This window comes from Vicugna pacos, chromosome 12, assembly GCF_048564905.1.
Source record: "Vicugna pacos chromosome 12, VicPac4, whole genome shotgun sequence".
Taxonomy (NCBI): domain Eukaryota; kingdom Metazoa; phylum Chordata; class Mammalia; order Artiodactyla; family Camelidae; genus Vicugna; species Vicugna pacos.
In genome coordinates, this window is record NC_132998.1 from 46154575 (window position 1) to 46175595 (window position 21021).

Below are 21021 nucleotides of genomic sequence, written 5' to 3' on the forward strand. Positions count from 1 at the left end.
TCAGTTGGGTAATGCTTCACAGAAATTTGGAGAAACTTGCTTTTTATGTAAAATCTCGGACATTATTTTAGAGAAAACAATGTTTCCTGCATGGAAATTCACTTTTAACCAAATGGAGCGCACATGTAGCCTCTATTTTCCCATAAAAATTCTGTGAGAAAGTAAGGTCAGATGGCGAAGCTAAGAAGGAGGGACTAGGAAGGATCTGAGAGAGAAATTTGTAGGGAGTCGGGGGTGACCGGCTGATCTTGGACTGTGGCCATCTCAGTCAGGGCAGTGGAGTGGCCACGGCTGGCCCAGCAGGCTGGGGCCCTCACGTTACTGCCCTGGTTTTGTTGGAGGTAAAAAAAAAAAAAAAAAAAAAAAAAAGAACCCAGCTGCACAGTAAGTTCTGTGAGAACGGAAACAATTGCCAAGTAGAAAGTTCTGCTCTGGGATCAGACTTGTCACACTAGTTTCATCAAAAAGTTTACCATATGTCCTGAGGGTCCCCAAGAAAGGCAAAATAATGTATCAGAACTTCCAAGATACACAGGCCAGGGAAGCAGAATTTTCCCACAGAAGGAAATAACAAGAGTGGGAGGGGCAGGGGTGGGTGTGGGTCCGTCTTGGTATCTCTTTCACCAACAATGTACTACATATCTTGAGGATACCCTGTGGTTTTTCTAAGGGATGGCTAATGGAGTAATTTACACACAGAGGTGAGTTTCAAGAAAGCAAATCTGGATGACATATCCTTTTAGAACTCCTTCATTGAAATGTAAATAGTGTTTAAGTGCACCATAGTACTGAAAGCTCCTAGAGCAGTCCCTGTGCCCTCTCCTCCCCACCCTGCCCCGCCCCCGGAACAGAGAACTATGAGATAACTTGCTCAATGTCACAGAGCTAGTGAGTAGTGGAGCTGGGACCAGAACTCACACTGGCTGACCATGAGCCATCATTCTTTCATGTCATGCTGTTACAACATATTCATAAACTAGTTTAACACCCAAGCCTTAAAGAACTAATTGTCAAAAAAAAAAATCTTAATGTTCCTTTTTGATAAGAGGTTAAATGTTTGGAGGTGGTGCTCTTATTGTGGAGAAGAAATAAAAGAACAAAACTTTACAAATGATATTTGGTTCTTTTGAGTAAATTTGAATATAATAAGAGACACATTTTATGGTTTTTAAAAAATTTTCTCAGCATTTCCCTGCCTTGTTCCAAAACAGTAGACACCTGGCAGTATCCAATAATTTTAGAGCCACGATATAGAAATAAACTTGAAGGACGTCTTATGGCCAGAATAGATCTATCCTAGAAAGTGAAGAGACAGTGGCCTCAAGCCCATGGATAAGACTACCCGTCTCCTCCCAGCCCACTCCCTGTGCCAACAGAAAGCCTGTGGACCTGAGGACTGGCTGTCTTGGGTGGGGAGATGTCCTTCCCCTATTTGCTGCAGCCTTACGAGGCTCCTCTGCACCAGCCTGGGAAAAGCATGAACTACAAAGTAAAGGAAGATCTATTTTTAAAAAGGAACCGCTAAGAATACTAACACTAAACAAAACTTAAAGTAATTCTCATACTGAGCTGCAAGGGTTCATTTTGCCCCTGGTTTTGGAAAAGATAAACTCATGAACAGTTTCTTCCCTAACTGCAAACACTGATTTGATGCCAGGGATACCTCGTCGTCCAGAAGAAAAAGTAGACACCAGCTTTATTTTTTTTATACTTCTTTGAATTTCATTTTACTACCTCGAAGCATTAAGATATTTAAAAATTGTGCTAGTTGAAGTATGTATTTTACTGGACCGGGGAGGCTCTTTCATGGACCATTCAAGACGCAGGGCACATCCTGTTCCAAATAATTCAGCAAATATCAGTGTGTGCGTAAAGCAGCCTAATAAGTCACATCCAAATATAATTCCAGTGCAGATACTTGCTATTAATGCCATGATGCACCAAAATAAATCATAAAACCAACAGTGCTGTTGTACGTCCAAAATAAAAAGGCAGAGTCTACAGTATTTCAACTTGCTATAAAAATGGTGCCAGAGGAGCTGGGGCTTGCTCTGGCTGGAGCCACAGCCAGGAGGCCCTGTCAATCTGTGTTCTGCACTTTCAACCATCCAAGCTACACTGGAGGTCTATTCAAACCTCAGGAAAAGGTGGAAACTAGTTTTTGGTGAGTCTTTCCATTACATTCAGCTGTTTTCTATTCCTGCTAAGACTTCTTCTGTATTGCTATCTGATTACTTAGCTTCGCTTAAAATCATTCCCAAGCAAAGAAGACCATCCTAGGAGAAAGACTGGAATCGATGGGCTTGCTGTCCCTGAGGATTAAGGTGCATCAAGTGGTGGTTCTCAAACCTGGCCCGCACATTTAGAATGATTTTTGGAAAGCCCCACCCTGACCGATGAAATGCTACTGTCTGAGTCTGTGGCCCAGGCATTAATAGTTCGTTTCTAAGCTTCTCAGGTGATTCTACTGCAGCTTTGCAGCTAGAGACGCTCTCTGGCCATCATTCAACAGTATGACTTCTGCTTTCTTCCTTTTGGTCTTCCAGACAAACATACTCAAGTTACAGAAGCCTCCTAGACATTCATTTCTTCCAAGAAATGAATTAACACTAGACAATTTTTGCTAAAGGGGGCAGGAGAGGTTAAAGAAAAAAGAAAAGCAGAAGAAAGCCTATTTCATTCTTATGAGACCTAACCGAGTTCCCAGCTGGCGGGTCTTGTTTGGTCAATTGGTCGAAGACTGGATTCTCTTTGTTTTACTAAGAAGCGTCCTTGTTATCCATGCTTCAAAGAAAATAAACATTAAGTTGAAGACAGCGTTGAGCAGAAAGATTATTCAACTGGGACTCACAAAATCTGGATCCTGTTTAGCAGTTAATAGTTGTGGTACGTGGGACCTTGAACTTATCGCTCTGTGTCTAATTTTCCCATCAGAAAAACGGAATACTATGCTCCCTTCTTCCAAGGGCTCTCTTAATCTGAGTATCTACTTGTGATCCATTCAGCAAGACACCTTAAAGGATGCACTGTTCTTCACATTGCCAAAAGTGATGGGGTAGACACAAAAAAAGACATTAGATGAGCGAGACTAGAGTGTAAAATCCTTAGAAGATGAAAAAACAGGTAAAATAATTAAAGCAGTGCTGTGGGAAAGCTTTACTGAAACTAACTGAAAGTTCTGGGGAGGATCAATTGTTTATGATCTTGTTCTCGAGAGACTGAAATTCTTTGGATACACCAGATGGTTTTATTTATATAGCAAAAGTTCAGCTCCAGTGAGGTGCTGCTTGCAAATTCACACAGAAATAAAAGAAACCATATTTATGGACGTGTACATGCACTTGCTCACAAGAGGGATTTTCCATTGTTTCTTACAGACTTTGAACAAATTTTGAATTTACGATGTTAAAGAGAAGGCCCATCACATTGGAAAGGAACAGCAGCCTCCCAAGCCAGCCACCTAAAATTGAACGTGGGGAAGTGGCAGAACTATGTGGATCCCCTCTGTCCACAAGAAGGACAAATCTCATTTAATTCAGTCTTTGATGTTCATATACAATCCTCTCTCCTCAAATAGCATTATTGAAAATAAAAAAAAAAAAAGAAGAAACCCAACCTCTATCTGAATATTTCAAACTGCATCCTGTGTATCTGCTCCTGGCACTGAGTCAGCCTTGTCAGCCCAATTTAGAGCACGTGGCAGTGATCCAACTCATTGTGGCTGTTTGTGATCCCCAGATCAGGTTTCAAAAAAGAATGGGCAGCAATCCGGTGACCTTCTCAAGATAGTAGGGAACAACTCTGGTCATGACTGACACCTGATCTTTCTGCTAATCAGAGATGGTGCCAAGGTTGCATCAGACACCAGCCCACAACTTTTCCGTCCTCCTCTGAGTGGTGTGGAGCATCCTGTCCCCCGCTGAGTTTCAGTTTTAGACTGCCTTTCCCTTTCAGATCCAAGGAAGTTTGGTTTTATTGACATTGAGATAAAGCTCAAGTCCTGCCTTAATTGAGATTTCCTGTTCTTTCTAGTGCATGCCTATCTACTATTCATTGTCTTAGTACCTAGTGAGTTCAATGTGATTCATAACAAAGACATGGTTATAAAGCTCTAAAATTAACAGCCCTAGATAGTCATATCATAATCAAGAGACCTCATTCACTTGGGCACTTTTTCCTGTACATCTATCATCCTGTCATCCCTTCTTGAAAATGTGACCATCATTCTTCCTGGACTCTGAGTCATCCTTCCTCTCTACTTCTGCCAGATCTTCATGACTGGCTCAGGTGGAATCGCAAACTGGGAACCCAGCAAGGTCCTACAGAAGTACTCTTTGTTTTCTGGGTCAGGCCACATTGTTTCTTAATTGACTGAATACCGAGTATCAGTGTGAAAAGCCACCTTGCTCTTTGCCTTACTATCCCTTAAATTAAAGAGGCTGTCCTTAACCTTACAAAGCCTTAGGGGATACTTGTTCTTTGATCATCCCTTAGCATTTACATAAAAGTCTGTGTTAAAGCCTGAAGATTCCTGGAGTTCTGGAAGTGTTCAAAGGATTATTGGCTTTCCCCCAGCTCTGAGTTTACATAAAATATATGATTTGAATCAGTAGAGATCTAAGTTTTCTCTACAGAATTTTATCTTCTATCTCCCTCCCTAAACAAACAATCTTTGAAGCTAGATAAAATGAGAAAAGAGGATGGAATTATTTCACCCTGCCTTGTTTGTTTCCATGAGAGTTCTAACCAAAAGGAAAAGATGAGTCATTCAGCATCATTCCCTATTTGGTGGTTTGGACTCCTGGCTACTGTAACCAAAAGAGGGCAGCACTCCATGGGTTTTGAATTCACAGAAAGCAAAACTCTTCCGTTTCTACTTGAACACTCTACCTTAAGCAAGGCACTTCACTCTGTGTTGCATGGAATACAGAGACGATTAAGACATCGCTCCAAACATGCAGGAACAAGGAAAGAAGGAAGCCCTGGGGTAGCAGTTAGAACACAGCTATGTTTGGAAAGTGGTAAAAGATAAATCTGGAAATAAAAGGTGGGGTTAGATTGTGAGGGTCCCTTGTATTCCAGTTATTTATCCTTTGTTTGGAATGCAATGGGGAGCCAGTCAAAGTTTTTGACCAAGGGGATAATAAGATTAGAACTCTGGGGAAGCTACATCTTATAGGGTTGTATTGGAAAGACTGAAAGAGGGTGAGATCAAGGGACAGAGGGGAAAAAAAGGAAGATATTATAAAGCACATCCAAGAAGTGATAAAGATCTAACCCAGAGGGTTGGTGGTGAGAATGGAAAGCAAAACCTAAAGGGAGAGGCACTGCAAAGGAGGAAAAAATATCCTTACTGGAGTAGACATGGGGAGAAAAGAACCAAGATACGCCCATAGTGTTACCTCTAAGAGTTGGGCATATGGTAAAACACATAAGCAAAATTGGGAAGACAGGGAAAAAGAACTTTTTGAAAACTTTCTCCTCAGGGAGAGTGAAGCGTTACTCTGTTGTCAAGATACAAGGCGTGCAGGGTTGAAATACAGGAATAGCATGGCCCCAGGAGCTACCTTGGAAAGAAGCAGTCCAAAATGTACACTCCACCCTTTTCACTTTGTTCAACTGAGTATCTGGCCACTTGCACATATAGTGTTGGACTTCATGCTTGTGTTTCTCTGTCCTCTTAGCTTTATATGACTCAACTTATTTCTCATTTTATTCTAATCTCTTTATATTTGCATCTAATGGCAGTGCCACCTCAAATCCTTTTGTGAATAAATTAGAGTACCAATTAATCAATTATGGTTACAACATTTTTCTATACTGACTGTAAATACACATCCATCAACACATAGGTTCCTTAGGCAAAACGCACATCGCTAGCATTTACTAAAATCAAACGCAGTAGGCACTAAAGGTTTTATACACATCACTTCATTCAATCCTATGATTAATAAAACAACCCTATGAGGGCATTCCAGTATTATCCCATTTTACAGATGAAGAAATTGACAAAATGAGGTGAATTCATGTGTAATACAGCAAGTATGAGGCAGAGCTTGCATTATACCCCAGGCGGTCTGATCTCAGCGTCAGTGCCCCTAACCACTTAGCCTATTGCCTCTCTGTCCAGTTGGCCCTTACTGTGTCATCCTCATCTTCCTAGTCCTTCTCTGTATCTGCCATGTTTCACTTTAGGATGTCACTTTCTCACATTGATGGAACATTAGCCTCCAGAGCCAGTGTCTTCAACCAGGAAGCTTTGTAGCCACCATATATAGTATATGAATGAGCAGGTTGAAGAAAAGGAGCACTGTTCATTTTTCTAAAATTGAGTTAAATCTGTCTCTAAGTCCTCACATATCAGAGTAGAAGGGTGACAATCCAAAATCACTCATTTGGGAGACTCAATTTCTTCCTCTATGAAATCATACAAGAGTCTGATGTCAAGACATCAGAGAAAATGGGAGGGAGACACGAAAGAGCCATGCTTACTTGGGGCTGTTTCAGCCAACCGATTTCCTGCAATTGAGCAAGACACATTCCCATGTTTTTCACAACTGCCAGTATATGAGTGGCTACCAGGTCTATGGCTTCAATCTACCTTCTTTCTTGAGCTCCAGGCTAATATATCTAATGGCCTATAGATAAGTACAAAAACACTGCAAATTTAGTATGTCTAAAAGTAAAACAAACTATCATTTCCTAATACATCCCTCCAACCACCATCCTGTTTTCTTTTTCATTACCCATTTGAGTGGATGACATAATTATCCACGTATTTCGAAGGGTGTGGGATGGGGGGTACTAGAGCCTTCTTAAGAGTCCTACCACTTTTTCCAAATTTTACATCTAGGATTTCAAGTCTAAGTAACTATAGGTCACTAAGCCCTTGGATTATACCATCTTAACTTGCTGGTATTGGCTTCGATAGATAATAGATAGATAGATAGATAGATACATAGATAGATAGATACATAGATACATAGATAGAATGATAGATAGACTGATAGAGATAGAGAAATATGCATGTTTGTGTGCTCTGCACACTCACCACACCTGAGATTATTGATGAAGGCACCATTGACATTATAGGCATTATAGATTTATGTTTTTTACAAAATTTTCTCACTTTACAGTAAAATGTCTACTATTATCAGTGATATGAACTTTTTCCAATAAATAAAGTACTTTGAGAAGAGAGGGTATTGCTCAGCGGTAAAGCGTAAGCTTAGCATACATGAGGTTCTGGGTTCAATTCCCAGTACTTCCATTAAAAAAGAAAAGAAAAGAATCCAAATAAAGTACCCTAAGAAAGGATACCATCATTTAAATTGCATAAAAACACCACGTGGGCTAACAGTAGCCTTGGGTCTCCCAGCTTCTAGACATTTCCTCCAAGCCATTCATGCACTGCTGATCTTTCCAAATGTGAACTTCATCCTGATTTTCACTCAGGGGGAGCACAAAGTTCTCCATTATCTGCTTTAGCCTAACTGCTAATGTGAATCCCACTTCAATCATCCTGATCTTCTTGCAACTATTTAAATGCACTATTGCACATCTCTGCGTGTACAATGCTTTCAGCTCATAACACCCATCCAACCCATTCCCACCCCACCAGTTTCCTACCTGGAAAACTTCTAGTCTTCCTTCCAGACCAGCTCAAGTGTTTCCTCCTCTTTAAACCCTTCTCTGCCCTAGAAAAGATGATTATACTCTCTTTTGTGCCTTCATCTTACCTTTAAGTCCACCCCTCACACTGTATTACAATTATTTATTTTTTCAACTGATCTCTTACACTAAATCAAGAGCTCCGTGGTTTAGTTTAACCATGTATTATTTAACTTTTCCTGTGGTGATATGAATTGGTGTAAAGGGAATGTACTGGATCACACAGCTGCTAACTGGCTCTACTGCCGGCTGTCTAGAATGTTCTCTGAGCTATGTGGCTGCCTGCTGGCAAGCTTGCACTTTGAGCTATACTGCTTTGTGCTGCATTTGCTGAGCCCTACTGAGCCTCTGTCATAAATTTAATCGACCTAAGTAGAAAGTTTTGAAAACTAACCTTTAGGGACAGAAGTAAAAGACCAGGACCCTACTTCAAATGACCCTGGGTCATGCATGTGTCCTGGATCAGACCCATCTGTGTATCTCAGATTGAATCATGTGTTCAATTCCAGCACAGGCTGTGACTGACTCTGAGCTCAGGAGAATGGTCCCTACCCTAAGACCACTGGTTGTGCATCTCAACAAGGCATTGGCCCTCATTCTTGGCAGAGCTCAGGAGAAAGGCTGGCACACTGTGGAATATACAGGTCCACTCATGCTGTACACAGACCACTTATAGCTGGTCACTTATGTGAGGAAGAGTACCACTGTGATAACTTGTTTCTCTCATGTTCTGAAAAGTCCCCCCCCTTCCAACACTGTCAAGAAACACCTACTGACCCTCTAAGCACCCACAATTCAAAAACAAGCTCAGTATCTTTTAGGCCTTGTTGGGTTCTAAAGGCTATATATTCCTCATTTAAAATTTTTCTTAAGCCCATTTATGCTGTTTTTCACAAATTGATCCACTTTGAATGGGACTCTCCACAATAAAGGGCTCTCGAATCTGTCCAAGTAACACAGCAACAGCACTTTCCTTGGTGTTCGCCCACAGACTCCTCACTGTCGAGGCTTTAGCAACTTCATCTAATGCTTGTTGGAGTCTATGGACCATCCATAATGGTCATAAGCTGCCTAGGGACTTCAAGGTTAAAAAACTGCCCTCCTCAGCCACATGAGATTGCCCCATTAGAGGGACAATCACTGACTGTATACTGGGTCATCCTGGGAACAAACGCTCTCACAGGTCTTGACCACGACCCTCCATACCCAGCTGCCCGTTATGTCTTTTGTTATGAAATCAGCACCCTGCCAGCTCAGCAAGGCCCCCAAGGCCTAACTGCTAAAACAGAGATGGCACCCCCAGGATAGAAACCAACCCGGGCCTCAGTTATATCTCACCTGTAGAAGGGGTGGTCTCCCCTGTCTTCAGTCCCTTGCCTGATGCCACTGTTCTAGAGGAAGCCACCCTCTCAAAGATCCCTTGACTACCCGCAGAGCCCCTTGGGAACAGCTGAATGAATAACCAAGGGGGGCTGTATATTTTAGGAACAACAATGCCGCCAACATGTGATGGATGCTCACTGGAGAACTGCTACTTTAACTAGGATGTCTCAAATCATGGATGGGCCCAAGGGCCAACACAATCCAAAACTTCATGCATTGGATGCCTTGGACAAATTTTGGCACCATCTGCACATTTTTAAAAACTGTTGAGCCAATGTCACTATGTCCATCCAGCCTAGCAACAACAATTTCATACTCAAGGTTATTTTCTTTATTTAGAATAGAGAGCTCTGGGAATCTCTTGCCTCATAGATACTCAAAATATAAATCAAGATCTCACATACCTTTGCACATACTAAAGCCACAATACAAGGCCACACTCCTTATCCCCCTCAGAGTTCCAAACATTACTGAAAATGATCAAGACGCTCATTTCACTTCTCAAAATACACAACGCTGGGCTCTTGCAAAAGGCTCTTAATGAAGCTTTCACCTCCCTTACTGGCCCCAGGCTACAAGACTTATATATAGTGCCATAGGACTTACTTAAACAAATTCAAATTCAATGAAATGAAACATGGCCCATTTCAGCCATCAGGCAAATAACAGGGTGATTTATAATTATGAGTCTGACTCCATTTTTGATGTTGGACTGTTGACAGCTTTCAAGCCTCACCACTCCTGCTTCCCCTTCTGTCCCACATGTGGGCAAACTGATAAGAGAGCTCTCCTCAGGCTCCAGCAGAAGTTCAAACCCTGTAAGCCTGCTCCAGGGAGCAGCCCCACCCCGTAATCACAACAAAAGCCAAGCCAGTCCCCTTTCCTTGCTCTCTCAAGCCATTTTCAGACCTGCCTGGGAGCCTGCTTTGCTCGCTTTGAAAGCATCACTGGGTGAGTAATAAGCCTTTTCAAACCCACAACAGTTTCCATATTCTATCTCAGTCCTCTACTGGGACTGGAGTCTTACCTAAACCTTCCACCTCAAACGCTAGAAGATAAAACGAAAAAGTCATAGTTTACGTACATGGTAGAGATAAATAGTTTCAAGATACAAATGTATAAATACAAAAAGGCAAAAGTAGAAGGAGGATTTTTAAAGTAATATTATTTCTGTTTCCAGCAAAACTGCAGTATCAGGGACCAGATTAAACTTCCCAACTGAAACAACCAAGAACCTGGACAAAATGTATGAAACAATGGTTTTCCAATATTGGAAGTCAGGCAACACTAGACACTAATCATTGAGAGAAATAGTGTGATGAGCACTTCAATTGCCCCAGTTTACTCTTTGAGTAGAGAAGGGGATCCCAAGCACAGTCTGGTCATCTGTCTGAGTTGAGAGACAAGTTGAGAGTCGCAGGAGGCCAAGGCAGCTAGAGTTTGCAAAGCAGAGAACTGAGAAATGGAAAGCTGCACAGAGAGAGTTCCAGGGACCTGCAGAAAGTCCCCTTAAGTATTCAGTTGAATATTGGTTAGTGTGTGTATGTAAGTAAAAACTATCTGATGCTGGCAACAACAACAACAACAACAGAACACCTAGGGCTAGAAATAGTTCATGTTCCCATAAGACACAGTGAAAAACCTTGTAATTCACAGGATTTCGGGTATTCAAAAGAGTATTACTTTACTAGTGAAGTAAATTAACCCTAGACTAAAGGCTGCTCTGATTCATTCTAACAAAGCTTATAAGCAACTTCAAAAAACAAATATAGTATGTGAAAGACCTACACACTAAGCACTTCAAAACATTCTGGAAAAATTAAAAATTAAAGGGAGACATATGCCATATTCATAGATCAGAAGACTCAATGTTATTTAGATGTCATTTTCCCCCAAATTGTTCTATAAATTAAATGCAATTCCAAACAAAATCTCAATAGGACTTTTTAAAATAAAATTCAAAGGACAGAGAATCATCAAAACAACTTTGCTAAAGAAGAATAAAGTTGACGGAGTTACCTTCTGATTTCAAGGCCCATTATAAAGTTACAACTAACACAATGTGGTATTAGTAAAAACATAGACAATGAGCTCAGTAAAATGAAGCAGAGAATCCAAAAACAGACCAGTACATAGATGATCAATTAGTTTTCAACAAATATGCCAAAGCAATTCAATAGGGAAATGATAATCTTCTTAACAAATGGTGTTGGAACAACTGGATAGCCACATGGTTCAGGAATATATCTCAACTTTTACCTTACAACATCTACAAAAATTAAATTGACATGGGTCATAGACCTTAAATTAAAAGCTAAAATCTCCAGCAAAAAACTTAGAAGATCTTCATCACCTTGTTTTCACAAAGAGTTTTTAAATGTGACACAAAAAATACAAACTATAAAATCATCACATTTTATTTCATCTAATATAAAAGCTTTTACTCTTCAAAAAAATATTAGGAGAAAACATTTGAAAAACATTTTCCTGAAAAAGGACTTTGATCTAGCATGAGTATATAAACATATATGTATAAATATATATATACCTTATAACTCCGTAAGACAAACAACCCAATAAAAAATAGACTAAACAACTGAATAGACACTTCACCAAGGAAGACTTAGAGATAGCACATAAGCACATCAAAAGATGCTCCACATCATTAGACATTAGGGAAAGGTAAATTAACATTAAAATGACTGATCATATCAATGTTGGTGATGATGCAGAACAACTGGAATTCTCATACACCGCAACTAGAAATGTAAAATGGTACAATTACTTTGGAAATAGGACTGACAACTTCTTAAAAATGTAAATGTACAGCCACTGTTTGACCCAAGAATTCCCTCTCCAGGTTTTATCAAAGAGATATGAAAGCATCTATCCACAAAGAAACTTACACCTGAATATCTATGGAACTTACACTTTACTTATAATAGCCAGAAACTAAGAACAACTCAAATGTCTACCAGTAGGTGGCTGGATCAGCAAATTGAAGTATGTCCATACTACTTAGCAATAAAAGAAAAAATAATTGATACATGCAAGAGCATGGATAGATCTAAGAAAAATTATGCTGAATGAAAGAAGTCAGACAAAAAATAAAACATACTGTGATATTCCATTTTTATAAAATTCTAGAAAATACAAACTAATCAATCTATAATGTCAGAAAGCAGATCAGCTGTTGCCTAGGGACAGGGAAAGGATTTCTGAAGAGAGTAAGAGAGAGAGAGATTATAAAGGATACAAGAAAACATTTGGAGATTATTGAAATACTCTTTAGTCTTGTTTGTCGTGATGGCTTGATAGGTTTACACAAATGTTAAAATCTACCAAATTGTATACTTTAAATATATGTAGTTTAATAAATGTCAATTATATCTCTATAAAACTATTTTTTAAAATGATACCAGAGTTTGACAGAAGGTATTTATATATATATATGTGAAATGGGGCTTCAGCAAATGCAGCAAACTCTGAAATTTTCTGCAACTAAGACTCTGAATATTTCTATTAGAAGATGAACACTAGCTGCTCAACTTTGGGCAAAAATTACAGCAGAGTAGAAAACTGAGATTGCTGCTCCTTTTCAAGCCAACCATGGCTAAAATGTTTCTTTCTTCTCTAACAAAGAGTGGTTACTGAGCGTAGATATTATAATTAGTCACTTACAAGCCAATATTTACTGCTTTAAAACCTATCTTTAAATCACTGTTAGCTTTATTTTGTGCCTTCAGAATCAGCCTCAATTATTCCAAAGTCTTATTTTAAAGAACTTCATTGAGCCGTTGTTAAAATAGATATCTCTGTCTACATAGCCGAAGAGAAACTTCAGTCTTCATCTTGGCATAGACAAGAGCTAGTTGAATGGACAAGCCAGGATAACAGTCACCCTGGTGTGGGTTCCATTGCTATTCCCCAGACAAGGACCACGTCTGAAGTGGAGTTGTCAAGCCATCCAGTCTGACAGGTTACAAAAGAAGAGCTCAATATGAAAAAAAATGTAGAGGCAGAACCTGAGGATGCGTGAAAAGGATTTGCTTTCCTAGGTGAAAGGATGAAAGTTCCCATGCATAAAAATGTGAATCATGCTTATTCCTTTCAGCTCAGTAATCTTTCTAAAGAGTCTTAATCTGAGAGGCTCTTCTTATAGACTAAAACAATGCTCAAGGTAACTTCATTAAGTCCTCTTGGACCACCACTGATTCACCCTTAGAAATAGGACTTAGCACATTTTTCTGAGTAAGAAGCCTTTGTTTTATATAATATAATTTTATTAGTCATTTTAATATGCCAATACTGTTTCCAATTTGTGCTTATCTGAGAACTAAGGATGAGAAATTTGTATCTAACACTTTGATGATAGGTATTTTTTGAAAGCCTTAATTTTTATAAATAGATATTACATTAAGCACTGCGTCACTGAATTCTGCCACATAGATCTATATGGGTGACTCAGATACTTCCTTGGTTTTATTTCCATTGAGACTGCATTTGGAGAATAGAAAGCGGACTTAACAACTTTGTGGAAGACAGTACTGTTGCTCTTTCATGTGTTCTATGCATTTAGAGTCAAATTTGTATTTTTAATAAGGGGCCCTTCTGCATTGTTTGCCTCAACAGGCTGGCAAATCCAGTAAGGTTTTCTTTATTTTGAAACTTTCCAGGCATTCTACTTGCTTTTTTTTTTTTTTCACCATGTCTTAATTGTATACATTCATTTTCAATTTTATGCATTATTTGAGGATAAACTAAATGTCCAGCACCATGGTAAGTAATGATAAGTGGGCAACCATGGATTAAAAAGATTAATTAATCTATACCCTCAAGGAATATTCTAATCTAGTGGATATATGTATACAAATAAAATCATATGTCATGAAGTGCCTTTCCTTCTGCCCACTGTAGTCAATGGGGAGAAGAAAAGAAACACGGAAATTTGGAAAAGGTAATTAGACATGGTGTTTTCTAAGATTAAGCTAATAGAGTTAGGAGATAACATAAAAGAGAGCATATGAATCTTATAAGGCAGTTATTGATAAAAGATTAACCTAAATAATGTAAGATGACTGCTTTTTAAAAAATACTTAGGGAAAGCAGAAAAAATAAGACAGGGGAAAGAAAACAAGCCAATGTAGGAGGCAAGTCAATGCCCTTCCCCCGACCTCCTGATCGACAGGAATTGGCTGCACTCACCTCTCCAAAGCCAGCCTTGGGAAGAACAATGACTCACATTGCCAAATTTTCAACCATATGATTTGACAGATAAAAGATACGGTAATGGCCTCGCTAACTACAGGGAAAAGGGCTGTAACTTGGAACAGAAGGGAAGGCAAAGACTTGGAGCAGGACAAGAGAAGGAATAAAAAGGACAAAAACCCAGTGTAATGGAGAAGGGCAATGGTAGAGGAAGAAGCAGATGAGTTGAAGAAAGAAGATGGATTCTTATTCGGTACATGGAGATGAGTTAGATTACAGGGTGAAGCACATAATTTTTCACAAACATGCCCAATATGTACATTCCAGATTTTTATTACTGGAAGCACTGAGCAATGAACTGTTTGAACATTCTTCAGCATTCTAGGTGTATGCTTAGCTGGCAAAGGAGAGTCAGTAGATGCTGCCTCCACCAGCACCACAGATCTAGGTACACTGGCACCTGCAGGAGTAATCAAGTACCAAAAGAAATCACTCAGGGAAATACTGCAATAAGAGAATCTGGAAAACTGTCTGACCATTGTTCAGCGTATCCAGAGTAAAGCTACCAATTGCTCCTCTGGAGTCAAAGGAAATGGGTTATGGTTGGCAGTAACTACAAGGAAATACTTATTAAATGATATTAGAGAAGTATAATATACTTTGGAGGCTCAAAGAGGATGCTATCACTTCCTATTATGATGATGAGGGAGAGCTTCATGGAGAATATGACATTTGAAGAGGATAAGACTGATAGATTGAACTAGGAAAAAAGGCATTCCTAGTCAAGGAAACATCAAAAACAAAGGAACAAAAACAGAAAATTTTACAAATATGGCTATAACACAATGTATATGAAGGAAGTCTTAGGAGACAAGGCTGCAAAGAGAGATTGGATTAAAAAATATCTTGAACTAAATAAAAATAAAAATGAATGAAATATATCAAAGTTTATGAGACGCAACCAAAGCATATCTTAGAGAAAAACACACCATAAGAAGCCTATCTTGGAAAAGAAGAAAAGTCTAATATTTACTTTAAGAGACTGGAAGAGCAAACTAAATCCAAAGCAAGCAGAATAAAGGAAATAATAAAGATAAGACCAGAAAGCAATAAACTTGAAAAAAGAACAATAGAAGACATTTATAGAACCAAAGATCAATGAAATTGATAAACCACTAGCCAAACTGACTAAGAATAAAAGAAACACAAACCATTAATAAAAATAATGAAAGAGGGGTTGTCAGTACGTTCCCTGCTGACCATGAAAGGATAGTAAAGGAATACTCTGAACAAGTTTATGTGTTAAAACTGGACAACTTAGATAAAAGGGGCCAATTTCTTGAAATAGGAAATCTACTAAAACCCACTCAAAAGGAAATAGCTAAACTGAAGACTCAAATATCTATTAAAGAAATCGAATTCAAAAATATTCCAACAAAGCAAATTCCAAGCCCAAATGGTTTCACTGGCAAATTCCACCAAACTTTTGAGAAATAAGTAATATCAAATCTATACAATCTCTTCTAGAAAGTAAAAATAGAGATAACGCTATCAAACTAATTTTAGTGGACCAGCATTACTCTGATACCAAAGTATAAAAAATAAAACTACAGAACTATATACCTCATTAATGTAGATACAGAGATCTTCAAGAAACAGTATGAAACTGAATCCAGCAATATATCAAAAAGATAATACAGCGTGACTGAGTAGGGTTTCTACTGGAAATGCAATGCTGGATCAACATTCAAAAATCAATGTCATGCATCTTTTTAACACACTAAAGAAGAAAGACCAGGTCATATCGATAAATGCAGAAAAGGCTTCAACAAAATTAAAATTTTATTCATGATTTAAAAAAAAACTTTAAAAAGTAGAAATAGAAGAAAACTTCCTTAATCTGATAAAGGAATCTAAGAAATACCAAAAAGCAATGTAATACTTAATGGTGAAAAACTTATTGTGTTCCCATTGAGATAAGGAACAAGGCAAAGATGTCTGCTCTTGCAATTCCTTTTCAATATTCCCGGAGATTATAGCTATAGCAATAAAGCAAGAGAATAAAAACCAAAAGATACTCATTTAGTTTGGAAAGGAAGAGGTAAAACCATCTCTATTAGCAGATGACATGATTTTCTATGTAGAAAATCCCAAGATATGGTCAAAGAAAGCTCCTGAAACTAATAAGTGAGTTTAGTAGTGTCACAGGATAAAATATCATTATAAAAAATTCACCCTTGTTTCTGTATACTATGAATGTGTAAATAAAAACTGAAATTTTAAAAAGTATTATTTATAACAACTCCAAAAAGGGTTAAATACTGAAGTGTAAATATGACAAATACACTCATGATATATACGCTGAAAACTTGAAAACATGGGTGAAAGAAACTGAAGAAGACCTTTAAAAATGAAGAGATATACAGAAGACAGAATATTGTAAAGATGTCAGTTGTCCCCTATGATCTGTAGATTTAATGAAATCCCAATCAAAAACCCAGAAGCAGCATGATTCTTCTCAGAAGATATAACAAGCTGATTCTAAAAGCTTTTGGAAAAGTAAAAGAACTAGAATAACCAAAACAATTAAAAGCCAAAGGAAGATCAAAGTTGGTGGATTCACAGTACCACATTTTTCAGACTTACTATAAAGCTAATGATCAAAACAGGGTGATATTAGGGAAAGGACAAAGATTTGTGAAACAGAATGGACGCTAAAAGAAAACAAACACAAATATGGCCACCTGGTATTTGGCAATGTGCAAAAGCAATTCAGTGGAGTGGGGAGAGTACAGCTCAAGTGGTAGAGTGCTTGCTTAGCATCCGTAAGGTCCTGGGTTCAATCCTCAGTACCTTCTCTAAATAAATGAATATGTAAACCTAATTACCTCCCCCCACAAAAAGTAAGTAAGTAAATAAATAATTTTTTAAAGAAGCAGTTCAATGGAGAATGGATTTATTTTCAACAAATGGTGCAAGAACAACTGAACATCCATATGCAAAAAAAAGAAAAAAAGACCTTAACTTGGATTTCTCACTTTACAAAGAAAATGCCTCAGAATGTAAACTATAAAACTATAAAAGTGTGAAAGAAAACAAAGGAGGGAAGGAGAGAGAAGGAAGATGATGACAGAGCCCTAATTAACATCTGAACATCTGCTACAGATACATATACGTTTTCCTAACTGCTTAAAGATGGTTCTATTTACCAAACTAGAGAGAGACTTCTCACCAACTCTTTCCCTGTCCACTGGAAGAAGAGAGGATAACTTCCAAGATAAGGCACTTAGCATAGAGGTTCATGATAAAGATACCCTATGGAGAACACTCAGAAAAATCTATTAAATAACCTCCAAGTCGGCCAGGAGTCACTGCCAAAATATTTATTTATTACCTCCCAAGACTAACTCATATTTTTCCAGGACAAACTTACTATAGCCTTTGCTCCATTCTTTTAATTTCATACTTTTATAACTTTGACTCTTGTTGATGACATGGTGCAAACTCATCAACAAACTCATCAGGAATATTAAATGCCATCATTTATCATTTCCATACCTTAATTCCCCAGTATAGTTCCTCTGACACCCCTCTCAAAAAGAAAGAAAAAAAAATTAGCACAATTTAATTAATGAAACATGACATACCCTGGTTAACTTATATTGGGATGAATTGTCTTCAAGGATGCGTACATGATTAGGTAAGTCAATGTTTACTCCTTACAAGTTTTTTTTTTTTTAATTCTCAGTCAAAGCCTGTTGCTAAGTCAACAAATGAAAAAACTGCTCTAGAATGAGTTGGAAGAGCTTTCTCCTTATTAGGGTTGAAGAGTTTGTAAAGTATGATGAGAGGCAATTCTTGTGTGACTGGGAGATACTTTCAATTGCTCAGACTTTTTACACTTATTTTGTGTTTTGTTTTAGTTTTTTTCACTAGGTGGTGACGTGCTAAGCAAAATTAACTCTGAGGTTTCCTGCTGTTGATTTTCTGAGGACACAGAAAGCAACATTCATCAGATAAGGCATTATGGGGTGGAAGTGTAAAGTTGCACTTCTCCGTTATTTTACGCTTAACTAGAAACAAGTAAAATGTTCAAAGGTAGAAGATAAGATGATTAAAAAATTGGATAAATTGGATAAATGTGTTCCTAGAAGAAAAAAAATTAATTATATAATTAGTAAGAGAAATTTTTAATTAAGAATTAAACATAAGGTAATATTATTCCCAATACATCCATCTTTGCTGTTTTCACTGAGGCTTTCAATATTTCTTATCTTGTTTGATGAAATAAACTGTTAATTAATTGCCATATTCGAGTCTTCTATAAAGAGATCTTCCAAAACTCAAATCTGATTTTACCACTCTTGATTTTTTAAAAAGACTTCCAAAGACTCATTTGAAAACTCAAAACCAAAATTTACCTGTTCCTCAGCCACTTCACAATCCAGCAGCAGCCCTCTCTTTGGAAAGCCTCCACCTCCCCACCACTGCCCACACTCACACCCTCCCCTCTACCAAGGCTAACCTATCACCTCTCACTGGAAAAGTTATACCCTTTCCAACTCCATGACTGTCACAGGAAAAAGACCAGGGTGAGAGAGCAAGGCACTCACTTCAGGCACAAAATTTAAAGTGACAGCAAAAAAACTCAAGAATCAAAACAAATATTTTAATGCAATACTTTTTTTTAAAAAATACAGAACACTTCATGAATTTGTGTGTCATCCTTGCACAGGGGCCATGCTAATCTTCTCTGTATCATCCCAATTAATGCAATATTTTTTAAAAAAATCTAAATCAATGAAAAAATGCATAATAAACAAAATACCAAAATTTTAAATAAAGACAGTATCAGTTATCCCTACCTGAATTTCTTTCTGCTTAGGAAAGTCTTACTTCTATTTAAAAACTAACTTAAATGTTATCTTTCTGTGGGTATTATTTTCCCACCTTCCCAGGGGGTGGTACCTTTCTCTGCCTGTAACTCTACTGCCATTTAATTCTCCAGCTGGTGGTGTGCTCGTCACTCCACTTACACAGCATTTCCAGTGAACTGTAAGAACTTTTAAGCCGTCTCTTTATCCCAGAGATTTATACATATTAGGAGTTCCATAAATATTTGCTATATGAATAAATAAGTTACAGTAAATAGAGAGTGAAACACAAAATTTGGAGTCAGAAACAAATTTCAATTCTACCACCACAACTCATCTCTTTATCAATTTTATGGTGCTGGGTATTACTCTGTGTGTCCCTTTCCCTATCTTCGAATGGGAATAACTTTATTTCCATAGGACTTTTATAAGCTAGATACTTACTGAATTTTTTGAAAGAGAGATCAAATAAAGAGAGTATTTATTCATTGGTTTGAAGTGAAGAAGGTGAAGAGAGAGAAAGGGAAGATGGCTTAACAGCAAAAAAGAACATGTTTGAAAAGAGGCAGGAAAAGCATCAAATAGAGTGTTGGGGAACTGCACGTGGTTCAGCGTGGCCTCATGTAAACAGTGACTGAACATCAGAGGATGAGACAGGAAACAAAGCCGGCAGGAACGAGCCCCTGGCTGAGGCTCGAGTCTGATATTCCATCCGGGAATATACGGCGCACTGAGGTAACCTTCAATTAACAAGAATGAACTTCTGCCAAAATTAGAAATGGAATTGTAAGCTAAGCTTGGCTATGGAGAAAAAAATTAAATTAAATCATCATACATTTAAGTTTGTGTCTATTTCAAATGCACCACAGAATAAGATTTTAAGAGGACTGTGTAATAGGGATAAAAACAAAGAAATCAATCCCTGAGATGCTGGGGGAGTAGAATATATAAGATTTGGCAACAGACTGCAAGGCAAGGGGGCAAGGAGGTTATTGAGAGCGAGGTATTTAGGTTGGAAGTATGTCACGAGAAAGGAAAATGCATAAATAGAAACGCCAGCATTTAAAATGTTCCTAATATAAAATAGGCACCAAATTTTCTGGTTTGGGTGCTAGTCTCTTTCCTCAAAACGCTAGCTCTATAACTTTGTTGAAACAGTGCTTGCATTTCAAATGTTGTCTTTCTTGTCTTCCAGCACATAATAAGTAAATGGGAAGAAAGGAAGGAAGGAAGGAAAGAGGGAGGAAGGGAGAGAGAGAAAAGGAAGGGAAGGATGGAGGCAGGGAAAAAGTCACTATACTACACGGTATACACTATATTCAGTATCTCAGAGAAGACAACCCTGATAAAATCATTTTCCAAGCAAAAAGGCAAACGTATGAAATATATTTAAAAAATAGGACATCACAAATCTAGCAAAGCTTGCTTTTGGAAAGAAAGCACATTAGCACCACCCGTCTCTCAATTCCTGCACTGACTTCATGATAGGAAAGTGCATCAGTCGGTCCTGACCCAACATAGATGCATAATCAGAAGCTGAAGAAGGTTGAGTGAAGGGGTATCTACAAAGGTGTGGACGGATTAAGGGAAACCAACAAGTGTTGATGAAACACCCCAGGACTAACAACACTGAGAAACTAACATCAGCTCTAGACCTAAAGGGGTAGGAGGGAGCATTTACTAGAACTCAGGGGAGGCTGCACCTGTCGTGCTGGGAAAGGGTACAGGAGCCGTGACTCTGAGGAGTGTAGCCATTGCCAATTGTCAAGCCTGCAGGACAGAAACCAAACCCTCTCACTTCCTTATCTCTACCCTCCTGCTGGTGGTTCACTGACTCAACTCCAGTGGAAGGTGGAAGCCAGAAGGCAACAGAGGCCAACCTTAA

At 38.3% G+C, this 21021-nt stretch overlaps 1 non-coding gene across 1 annotated transcript; it reads right to left on the reverse strand.

Annotated features, from left to right (window-relative positions):
* Nucleotides 1–18952: 18952 nt before the first annotated feature.
* Nucleotides 18953–19054, reverse strand: LOC116282724 (U6 spliceosomal RNA). The gene has a single exon (XR_004192306.1). It is a non-coding gene; the product is annotated as a U6 spliceosomal RNA (small nuclear RNA).
* Nucleotides 19055–21021: the final 1967 nt, after the last annotated feature.